Raw genomic sequence first — 12,704 nt, forward strand, 5'->3', positions numbered from 1 at the left:
TTCAGATATTAAGGTTTCCTATCTTTGGTAAAATACTAAAATCTAATTTGATAAGTGTTGTTTTGTGCATTTTTGCTGTGGTCTCCTCTCCAGAGTGTGGGCTGTGATGTTATTCACTATTTAGTGCACTACTTTTGACTAGGACCCATGGGGTAGGATACTTTTGACCAGGGCCCAAGCAGAGCACAATGTAGGCAATAGGGGGCCATGAATGCCTTTTCCCAAGATGTTTACAATGCTGGCTAGCCTAAAGCGAACACATTTTTTTTAGCCCCCCTCTTTATGAAACCAAACCTAATTTGATCTAGATTTGGTTCCCGAGTGGTGCAGCGGTCTAAGGTACTGCATCTCAGTGCTAGAGGTGTCACTACGGACTCTGGTTAGATTCCAGGCTGCATCACAACCGGCCGTGATTGGGAGTCCCATAGGGCGGTGCACAATTGGCCCAGCATTGTTAGGGTTTGGCCGGGGTAGGCCGTCATTGTAAATAAGAATTTGTTCTTAACTGACTTGCCTAGTTAAATAAAGGTTAAATAAAAACAACAATTTAAAAAACTATTAGGAAATCATAAAAGACATTGTGGTGAGTGGTAGTAGGGACTGGGAGGCAGGTGGCTTGCGCCATTCAATCTAACAGTGTTGCATAACTGTGATTTGTCAACTGTCCATATCAAGTGACTCAGATTCAATTAAGTGACTAGTTATCATTTGTTACTAGACTTCACTCACTCATTAAGATAACTTTTCCCCCAGCATTGTTCCTCCTTCCCGTACTGTAAATCAGCAATAGCACTGTAATGTTTCACCGAGTCGTGGCTGAACGACGACACGGATAATATAGAGCTGGCTGGGTTTTTCTACATCAGCAGGACAGAGCAGCTACGTCTGATAAAACGAGGGGTGGGCTTTTGTGTCTATTTGTCAAAAACAGCTGGTGCGCGATGTCTAATATTAAGGAAGTCTCGAGGTATAAGCTATAGACCAAACTGTCCACCAAGTGAGTTCTCATCTATATTATTCGTAGCCATCTATTTAACACCACAAACCGATGCTGTCAAGGCCATAAGCAAACAAGAAAATGCTCATCTGGAAGTGACGCTCCTAATGGCCGGGAACGTTAATGCAGGCAAAATTAAATACGTTTTACCAAATTTCTACCAGCATGTCACATGTGCAACCAGAGGGAAAAAAAACTCTAGACCACCTTACAGTTGAAGTCGGAAGTTTACATACACCTTAGCCAAATACATTTGAACTCAGTTTTTCACAATTCCTGACATTTAATCCTAGTAAAAATTCCCTGTCTTAGGTCAGTTACGATCACCACTTTATTTTAAGAATGTGAAATGTCAGAATAATAGTTGAGAGAATGATTTATTTCAGCTTGTATTTCTTTCATCACATTCCCAGTGGGTCAGAAGTTTACATACACTCAATTAGTATTTGGTAGCATTGCCTTTAAATTGTTTAACGTGGGTCTAATGTTTCGGGTAGCCTTCCACAAGCTTCCCACAATAAGTTGGGTGAATTTTGGCCCATTCCTAAAGACAGAGCTGGTGTAACTGAGTCAGGTTCGTAGGCCTACTTGCTCGCACACACGTTTTCAGTTCTGCCCACACATTTTCTATTGGATTGAGGTCAGCGCTTTGTGATGGCCACTCCAATACCTTGACTTTGTTGTCCTTAAGCCATTTTGCCACAACTTTGGAAGTATGCTTGGTATCATTGTCCATTTGGAAGACCCATTTGCGGCCAAGCTTTAACTTCCTGACTGATGTCTTGAGATGTTGCTTCAATATATCCACATAATTTTCCTACCTGATGATGCCATCTATTTTGTGAAGTGCACTAGTCCCTCCTGCAGTAAAGCACCCCCACAACATGATGCTGCAACCCCCGTGCTTCACGGTTGGGATGGTGTTCTTCGGCTTGCAAGCCTCCACCTTTTCCCTCCAAACATAACGATGGTCATTATGACCAAACAGTTCTATTTTTGTTTCATCAGACCAGAGGACATTTCTCCAAAAAGTACGATCTTTGTCCCCATGTGCAGTTGCAAACCGTAGTCTGGCTTTTTTTATGGCGGTTTTGGAGCAGTGGCTTCTTCCTTGCTGAGTGGCATATCAGGTTATGTCGATATAGGACTCGTTTTACTGTGGATATAGATACTTTTGTACCTGTTTCCTCCAGCATCTTCACAAGGTCCTTTGCTGTTGTACTGGGATTGATTTGCACTTTTCGCACCGAAGTACGTTCATCACTAGGAGACAGAATGCGTCTCCTTCCTGAGCGGTATGACAGCTGCGTGGTCCCATGGTGTTTATACTTGCGTACTATTGTTTGTACAGATGAACGTGTTACCTTCAGGCGTTTGGAAATTTCTTCCAAGGAGGAACCAGACTTGTGGAGGTCTACAATGTTTTTTTCTGAGGTCTTGACTTATTTCTTTCGATTTTCCCATGATGTCAAGCAAAGAGGCACTGAGTTTGAAGGTAGGCCTTGAAATACATCCACAGGTACACCTCCAATTGACTCAAACTATGTCAATTAGCCTATCAGAAGCCTCTAAAGCCATGACATCATATTCTGGAATTTTCCAAGCTGTTTAAAGGCACAGTCAACTTAGTGTTTGTAAACTTCTTACCCACTGGAATTGTGATACATTGAATTATAAGTGAAATAATCTCTCTTTTATTAATTGTTGGAACAATTACTTGTGTCATGCTCAAAGTAGATGTCCTAACCGACTTGCCAAAACTATAGTTTGTTAACAAGAAATTTGTGGAGTGGATGAAAAACAAGTTTTAATGACTCCAACCTAAGTGTTTGTAAACTTCTGACTTCAACTGTAGGTCACAGTAGCAAGTAAATCATGTCCTCATAGGGTACAGCTGTGGTGGTCACTTTGTAAGTTAGATTTCATTTGAACAGCTGGGGAGCCTGTAGTAGTGAATGGTAAAGACATCTACAGGGACATATTAGGAGGCTGACACATAAAATAGTCGTATAGCTAGTATAAATCTGTGGCTAGGTATTTTTGTAAACATCCGACTTCAACTGTCAGTCCACACACAGAGACACATAAAAAGCTCTCCTCACCATCCATTTTTCAAATGACCATAATTATATCCTGCTTATTCCTGCTTACAAGCTAAAACCAAAGCAGGAGGTACCAGTGACTCGCTCAATACGGAAGTGGTCAGATGACACGGATGCTACTCTGCAGGACTGTTTTGCTAGTGTGGCCGATGTGAAATGGCTAGCTAGTTAGCGGTGGTGCGCGCTAATAGTGTTTCAAACTTCCGGCGCCGAAAAGAGATGGCCGCCTCGCTTCGCGTTCCTTGGAAAATATGCAGTATTTTGTTTTTTTATGTGTTATTTCTTACATCGGTACCCCAGGTAATCTTAGGTTTCATTACATACAGTCGGGAGGAACTACTGAATATACGATTAACGTCAACTCATCATCGTTCCTACCAGGAATATGACTTTCCCGAAACGGATCCAGTGTTTTGCCTTCCACCCAATACAATGGATCTGATCCCAGCCGGCGACCCTGTGCGACGCCGAAAAAGGGGCAAACGAGGCGGTCTCGTGGTCAGGCTTCGGAGACGGGCACATCGCGCTCCACTCCCTAGCATACTACTCGCCAATGTCCAGTCTCTTGACAATAAGGTTGATGAAATCCGAGCACGGGTAGCATTCCAGAGAGACATCAGGGATTGCAACGTGCTCTGCTTCACGGAAACATGGCTAACTCAAGGGACGCTAACGGAGTCGGTGCAGCCAGCTGGTTTCTTCATGCATCGCGCCGACAGAAACAAACATCTTTCCGGTAAGAAGAGGGGCGGGGGGGTATGCCTTATGATTAACGAGAAGTGGTGTGATCATCATAACAACACACAGGAACTCAAGTCATTCTGTTCACCTGATCTAGAACTCCTCACAATCAAATGTCGACCGCATTATCTACCAAGGGAATTCTCTTCAATCATAATCACAGCCGTATATATTCCCCCCCAAGCAGACACATCGATGGCCCTGAACGAACTTTATCTGACTCTTTGTAAACTGGAAACCACACACCCTGAGGCTGCATTCATCGTAGCTGGGGATTTTAACAAGGCTAATCTAAAAACAAAACTCCCTAAATTCTATCAGCATATCGATTGTGCTACCAGGGCTGGGAAAACCCTAGATCATTGTTATACTAATTTCCGCGACGCATATAAGGCCCTCCCCCGCCCCCCTTTCGGAAAAGCTGACCACGACTCCATTTTGTTGATTCCAGCCTACAAACAGAAACTCAAACAACAAGCTCCCGCGCTCAGGTCTGTTCAACGCTGGTCCGACCAATCTGAATCCACGCTTCAAGACTGCTTCGATCACGCGGATTGGAATATGTTCCGCATCGCGTCCAACAACAATATTGACGAATATGCTGATTCGGTGAGCGAGTTCATTAGGAAGTGCATTGACGATGTCGTACCCACAGCAACGATTAAAACATTCCCAAACCAGAAACCGTGGATTGACGGCAGCATTCGCGTGAAACTGAAAGCGCGAACCACTGCTTTTAACCAGGGCAAGGTGACCGGAAGCATGACCGAATACAAACAGTGTAGCTATTCTCTCCGCAAGGCAATCAAACAGGCTAAGTCCCAGTACAGAGACAAAATCGAGTCGCAATTCAACAGCTCAGACACAAGAGGTATGTGGCAGGGTCTACAGTCAATCACGGATTACAAAAAGAAAACCAGCCCCGTCGCGGACCAGGATGTCTTGCTCCCAGACAGGCTAAACAACTTTTTTGCCCGCTTTGAGGACAATACAGTGCCACTGACACGGCCCCCTACCAAAACCTGCGGGCTCTCCTTCACTGCAGCCGAGGTGAGTAAAACATTTAAACGTGTTAACCCTCGCAAGGCTGCAGGCCCAGACGGCATTCCCAGCCGCGTTCTCAGAGCATGCGCAGACCAGCTGGCTGGTGTGTTTACGGACATATTCAATCAATCCTTATCCCAGTCTGCTGTTCCCACATGCTTCAAGAGGGCCACCATTGTTCCTGTTCCCAAGAAAGCTAAGGTAACTGAGCTAAACGACTACCGCCCCGTAGCACTCACTTCCGTCATCATGAAGTGCTTTGAGAGACTAGTCAAGGACCATATCACCTCCACCCTACCGGACACCCTAGACCCACTCCAATTTGCTTACCGACCCAATAGGTCCACAGACGACGCAATCGCAACCACACTGCACACTGCCCTAACCCATCTGGACAAGAGGAATACCCATGTGAGAATGCTGTTCATCGATTACAGCTCAGCATTTAACACCATAGTACCCTCCAAACTCGTCATCAAGCTCGAGACCCTGGGTCTCGACCCCGCCCTGTGCAACTGGGTCCTGGACTTCCTGACGGGCCGCCCCCAGGTGGTGAGGGTAGGTAACAACATCTCCACCCCGCTGATCCTCAACACTGGGGCCCCACAAGGGTGCGTTCTGAGCCCTCTCCTGTACTCCCTGTTCACCCACGACTGCGTGGCCATGCACGCCTCCAACTCAATCATCAAGTTTGCGGATGACACTACAGTGGTAGGCTTGATTACCAACAACGACGAGACGGCCTACAGGGAGGAGGTGAGGGCCCTCGGAGTGTGGTGTCAGGAAAATAACCTCACACTCAACGTCAACAAAACAAAGGAGATGATTGTGGACTTCAGGAAACAGCAGAGGGAGCACCCCCCTATCCACATCGACGGGTCAGTAGTGGAGAAGGTGGAAAGTTTTAAGTTCCTCGGTGTACACATCACGGACAAACTGAATTGGTCCACCCACACAGACAGCGTTGTGAAGAAGGCGCAGCAGCGCCTCTTCAACCTCAGGAGGCTGAAGAAATTCGGCTTGTCACATAAAGCACTCACAAACTTCTACAGATGCACAATCGAGAGCATCCTGTCGGGCTGTATCACCGCCTGGTACGGCAACTGCTCCGCCCACAACCGTAAGGCTCTCCAGAGGGTAGTGAGGTCTGCAGAACGCATCACCAGGGGCAAACTACCTGCCCTCCAGGACACCTACACCACCCGATGTCACAGGAAGGCCATAAAGATCATCAAGGACAACAACCACCCAAGCCACTGCCTGTTCACCCCGCTATCATCCAGAAGGCGAGGTCAGTACAGGTGCATCAAAGCAGGGACCGAGAGACTGAAAAACAGCTTCTATCTCAAGGCCATCAGACTGTTAAACAGCCACCACTAACATTTAGCGGCCGCTGCCAACATACTGACTCAACTCCAGCCACTTTAAAAATGGGAATTGATGGAAATTATGTAAAAATGTACCACTAGCCACTTTAAACAATGCCACTTAATATAATGTTTACATACCCTACATTACCCATCTCATATGTATATACTGTACTCTATATCATCTACTGCATCTTGCCATCTTTATGTAATACATGTACCACTAGCCACTTTAAACTATGCCACTTTATGTTTACATACCCTACAGTACTCATCTCATATGTATATACCGTACTCTATACCATCTACTGCATCTGCCATGCCGTTCTGTACCACCACTCATTCATATATCTTTATGTACATATTCTTTATCCCTTTACACTTGTGTGTGTGTGTAAGGTAGTAGTTGTGGAATTGTTAGGTTAGATTACTTGTTGGTTATTACTGCATTGTCGGAACTAGAAGCACAAGCATTTCGCTACACTCGCATTAACATCTGCTAACCATGTGTATGTGACTAATAAAATTTGATTTGATTTGATTTGATTTGATTTGAATCGGTGACGTCACTCGCTCTGAGACCTAGAAGTAGTTGTTCCCCTTGCTCTGCAAGGGCCGCGGCTTTTGTGGCGCGATGGGTAACGATGCTTCGTGAGTGACTGTGTGCAGAGGGTCCCTGGTTTGAGCCCAGGTTGGGGCGAGGAGAGGGACGGAAGCTATACTGTTACACTAGCACAGACTGGAATATGTTCCGGGATTCATCCAATGGCATTGAGGAGTATACCATCTCAGTCACCAGCTTCATCAATAAGTGCATCGGCGACGTCGTCCTCACAGTGACCGTACGTACATTTCCCAACCAGAAGCCATGGATTACAGGCAACATCTACACCGAGCTGCCACTTTCAAGGAGCGGGACACTAATCTGGATGCTTATAAGAAACCTTCTATGCCCTCAGACAAACCATCAAACAGGCAAAGCGTCAATACAGGATTAAGATTGAATCCTACTACACCGGCTCTGACGCTCGTCGGATGTAGCAGGGCTTGCAAACTATGACAGGCTAGAAAGGGAAACCCAGCCGCGAGCTGCAAAGTGACATGAGCCTACCCAGATGAGCTAAATGCCTTTAATGCTCATTTCGAGGAAAACAACACTGAAGCATGCATGAGAGCACCAGCTGTTCCGGACGACTGTGTGATCACGCTCTCTGTAGCCGATGTGAGCAAGACCTTTAAACAGGTCAACATTCACAAATCCGCAAGGCCAGATATATTACCAGGACGTATACTCAAAGCATGCGCGGACCAACTGGCAAGTGTCTTCACTGACATTTTCAACCTTTCCCTGACCGAGTCTTTAATACCTACATGTTTCAAGCAGACCACCATAGTCCCTGTGCCCAAGGAAGCAAAGGTAACCTGCATAAATGATTACCACCCTGTAACACTCATGTCGGTAGCCATAAAGTGCTTTGAAAGGCATGGCTCACATCAACACAATCATCCTGGAAACCCTAGACCCACTCCAATTCGCATACCGCCCCAACAGATCCACAGATGACACAACCTCAATCGCACTCCACACTGCCCTTTCCCACCTAGACAAAGGAACACCTATGTGAGAATGCTGTTCATTGACTACAGCTCAGCGTTCAACACCATAGTGCCCACAAAGCTCATCACTAAGTTAAGGACCCTGGGACTAAACACCTCCCTCTGCAACTGGATCCTGGACTTCCTGACAGGCCACCCCCAGGTGGTAAGGGTCGGCAACAACACATCTGCCACGCTGATCCTCAGCACGGGGGCCCTTCAGGGTTGCGTGCTTAGTCCCCTCCTGTACTCCCTGTTCACCCACGACTGTGTGGCCTAGCACGACTCCAGCACCATCATTAAGTTTGCTGACAACACAACAGTGTTAGGCCTGATCACGACAACGATGAAACCCTATAGGGAGGAGGTCAGAGACACTGCCAGGACAACAACCTGTCCCTCAATGTGAGCAAGACAAAGGAACTGATTGTGGACTACAGGAAAAGGTGGGCCGAACAGGCACCCATTAACATTAATGGGGCTATAGAGGAGCAGGTTGAGAGTTTCAAGTTCCTTGGTGTCCACATTACCAACAAACTATCATGGTCCAAACACACCAAGACAGTCGTGAAGAGGGCACGACAACACCTTTTCCTCCTCAGGAGACTGAAAAGAATTTGACACGGGTCCCCAGATCCTCAAAAAGTTATACAGCTGCACCATCGAGAGCATCCTGACCGGTTGCATCACCGCCTGGTATTTCAACTGATCGGCATCTGACCGTAAGGCGCTACAGAGGAACTACTGTATATACTAGGCGTTGTCAGAGGAAGGCCCAAAAAATGGTTGAAGCCTCCAGTCACCCAAGTTATAGACTATTCTCTCTGCTACCGCACGGCAAGCGGTACCGGAGCTCCAAGTGTAGGACGAAAAGGCTCCTTAACAGCTTCTACCCCCAAGCCATAAGACTTCTGAACAATTAATCGGACAAATTACATTAACCCCCCCCCCTTTGTTTACACTATTGTTACTTGCTGTTTATTATCTATGCATAGGCCCTTTACCCCTACCTACATGTACAAACTACCTCGACTAACCTGTACCCCTGCACATTGACTCGGTACCAGTACCCCCTGTATATAGCCTCGTTATTGTTATTTATTGTTTTACTTTTTATTTTAATTTTGACTTAATTTTATTCAGTAAGTATTTTCTTAACTCTATTTATTGAACTGCGTTGTTGGTTAACTAGTTCCTCCCAAACCCGGATCCGGGAGCACCCCCCACAGTAAAAAAGCTGACTAGCATAGCCTAGCATAGCGTCACAAGTAAATACTAGCATCTAAATATCATTCAATCACAAGTCCAAGACACCAGATGAAAGATACACTTCTTGTGAATCCAGCCATCATTTCTGATTTTTAAAATGTTTTACAGGGAAGACACAATATGTAAATCTATTAGCTAACCACGTTAGCAAAAGACACCACTTTTTTTACTCCACCAGTTTTTTACTCCATCAGTAGCTATCACTAATTCGACTAAATAAAGATATATATAGCCACTAACCAAGAAACAACTTCATAAGATGACAGTCTGATAACATATTTATGGTATAGCATATGTTTTTTTAGAAAAATGTGAATTTTTCAGGTATAAATCATAGTTTACCATTGCAGCCACTATCACAAAACTCACCAAAGCGACTAGAATAACTACAGAGAGCAACGTGTATTACCTAATTACTCATCATAAAACATTTCTTAAAAATACACAGCGTACAGCAATTGAAAGACACAGATCTTGTGAATCCAGACAATATTTCAGATTTTCTAAGTGTTTTACAGCGAAAACACAATATATCGTTATATTAGCATACCACATGAGCTAACATCACCCCAGCATTGATTCAAGGCAAAAAGAGCGATAACGTTATCACCACCAAAATATATTAATTTTTTCACTAACCTTCTCAGAATTCTTCAGATGACAGTCCTGTAACATCATATTACACAATGCATATAGAGTTTGTTCAAAAATGTGCATATTTAGCATCACAAATCGTGGTTATGCAATGTAATCTGTCAAAACATGGCATGCATTCTGGCCGGCGCCATCTTGGAAAGGCACCTAAGTTTACGATTATTTATCGATTAGATTGACTAAAAAAATACAGGTTGGACAGCTAATGAAAGATGCATTAGTTATTAATGCAACCGCTGAGTTAGATTTTTAAAATGAACGTTACTAGACATACAGTGTGCGTTACAGCCAGACTAGTGCCGCAACAATGGCCGACAAATGCGTTTACATTTTTCCACATAAATACGGAATAAAATCATAAATAGCTCTTACTTTTGGACGAGCTTCCATCAGTATCTTGGGCAAGGTGTCCTTTGTCCAAAATAATCTTTGCTTTGTTGTAAAACGTCCTCTTCAACTTCGGAACTAGCAGCTAACAATAGCTACGTGGCACACACATGTCCAAATCCTCAAAGCGCAATACTACGAAAATTCCGAAAATAGCAATATACTCGCATAAACTGATATAAATCGGTTTAAAATAACTTCGTTATGATGTTTCTAACACCTATATCGAATTAAATCACAGACGGATATATCTTAGCCCGATAACGAGAGCTTTTGAGCATGCCATTCTGATGTCCTCTCTTGCGCCTTGACGAGCGTCCAAAAGAACGTACATGTCACTCCATGGCGTTTTATAAACTCTGAGAAATACGTAGAGACTCCATTCCACTTCTCATTGGTTACTACCATCCAGGGGAAGGCGGGTGCAGTTCATTTCGACCCATAGGGCACATACAGAGTTTTAAACTGATCTCAGAACAGAGCCTAGTTTTCAGACCTTCGCATGTCCTGTCATGATTTTCGCTGTAGAAAGAGTTCTGGTTCACCCACAGACATAATTCAAACGGTTTTAGAAACTAGAGATTGTTTTCTATCCAATAGTAATAATAATATGCATATTGTACGAGCAAGAATTGAGTATGAGGCAGTTTAATTTGGAGACGATATTTTCCAAAGTGGAAACAGCACCCCCTGTATTGAGAAAAGGTTTAAGGGCTTGTAATTAAGCATTTCACGGTAAGGTCTACACCTGTTGTGACAAATACAATTTTATTTTAATTTAATGATATAGAATAGGAGGGAATGGAACAGAGATGTGATTTCACGATTGCCCGAAACAAACAGCAATAATTGTTTTCCTTCACTAGACTACTGTGTCTATTTCATAGACCAACTACTTCACTTACACCTCAGCATGTATAGGCCTAGTAGACACAATCCCCATCGTACTGTGGCTGTAAAGCTATAAAGCCCACTGTAAAGCCCACTGTGGCTGTAAAGCTATAGATTTCCCAATCATTCACATCTACCGTAACATGCATTTTGCCAATATCAACACTTTAAGGTAGGAGATTTACATGACTGACTTGACTGCGGCCTTGCCCTGGTCTTCCTAACAATACAACACGATTCTGATTTGTGGTAATGCCCCTGTACATCTTACGAATCATGTCTGTTTTACTTCCTCACTTCCACAAAACCAACTCGAACCACTGCATATGTTCACCCCTTTACCCATTCAGACCCATTCAGACAGGTGAGAGTGAGAAACTGTGTCAATATTGTATTAACACTAGAGGGGCCTTCGTCATAACTTCAGGTATTCTTCCAGAGGGTCCTACTGCTTTTGCAATCGCACCACAGGTTTGTGACTTAAAGATCTTTTTGTTGTCACATGGATATTCAGCATAGGTGTCACAGGGGCGTACGCAGTACTTATCACATTTCAGGTCATCAAGTTATTAATAAATCAACCTTTTGTCCTATCTGCCATCACCTTTACTGTCCCACATGTTTTAAACAACCGAACCACACCCAGTCTGTTTCCAATTATATAGGACTGGAGTTGGAGTATCTACGTGTACAAAGATCACTGCACCACACCAACAATGACCTTGTGCTGCTAAGATAGTTCCGGTACATAACTGTACCATTCAGGGCCAGACCTGGGTTCAAATACTATTTAAAATAAATTCAAATACACAATCTGTGTTTGCCTGTCTTAATGGAACCGATTGAATGGTTCCAAAACAGCAAACCCAGCCCATTTGGCACTCCAGGCAGACTAAAGCAAATTGTAAAAGTATTTGAAAGTATTTGAACCCAGATTTGGTCAGGACAGGGTACCAATGTAAACATGCAGATATAACAGGTGTTTAAAACTGGCCATAAAGAGTGACATTTGACCTTTTCAGTCCTGACTGACACACAAAAGAAAAAAGGATGAAAAAGGTTATCCTTATTCCCACGGCAGAGGCTTCATGCCCATAGGGGGCACAGGAGCATGTGCCCCCTCAATATTTGTCCTGTTTAAAAAATATATATAATAATAAAATTAAAATGGGTTAGGGTTAGTAAAGTAAGTAAATGTTTTGTTTTTTCTCTGTAATACTACTAGCTACCTAGCAATTTGATGAAGTTGATTTTAGCTAGCCCAGATAGGTTCCCCATCTCCCAACCTCATAACTGGCTACCAAGAAACCATTTCAGGCTATCAATCAAGTTAGAGTAGCTAGATTGTCTAACTATCTTAGCTGGCATGCCTGTAGCAAGATTGGTAGATTTTAGAAAAGCAAGCCGTTACTAAATGTACCGAATAAGACTTACATTCTTTCATTTTTTTTTACCCAGATTTTAGCAGAAATGCAGAGAAGCATATTTATTTAATTTAAAATCATAACCACTAGGATACAGGCAGCTCAAGAGTTATGCAGAAAAGGTAGATAAGCAGAAAAATATACAGATATTTTCTACATAGAATTAAACATAATGATTATGGATCTACATGTAGATTGCAGGAAAAAAGCTGTTTCAGGTGTTTGAAAAATT

At 43.7% G+C, this 12,704-nt stretch overlaps 1 protein-coding gene across 1 annotated transcript in view; it reads left to right on the forward strand.

The window, feature by feature from the left end:
- zanl (zonadhesin, like) overlaps positions 1 to 12,704 on the forward strand; it is a 79,076-nt gene that overhangs the window by 27,236 nt on the left and 39,136 nt on the right. The window lies entirely within an intron of this gene.

Source organism: Salvelinus alpinus, chromosome 11, assembly GCF_045679555.1.
Source record: "Salvelinus alpinus chromosome 11, SLU_Salpinus.1, whole genome shotgun sequence".
NCBI lineage: Eukaryota > Metazoa > Chordata > Actinopteri > Salmoniformes > Salmonidae > Salvelinus > Salvelinus alpinus.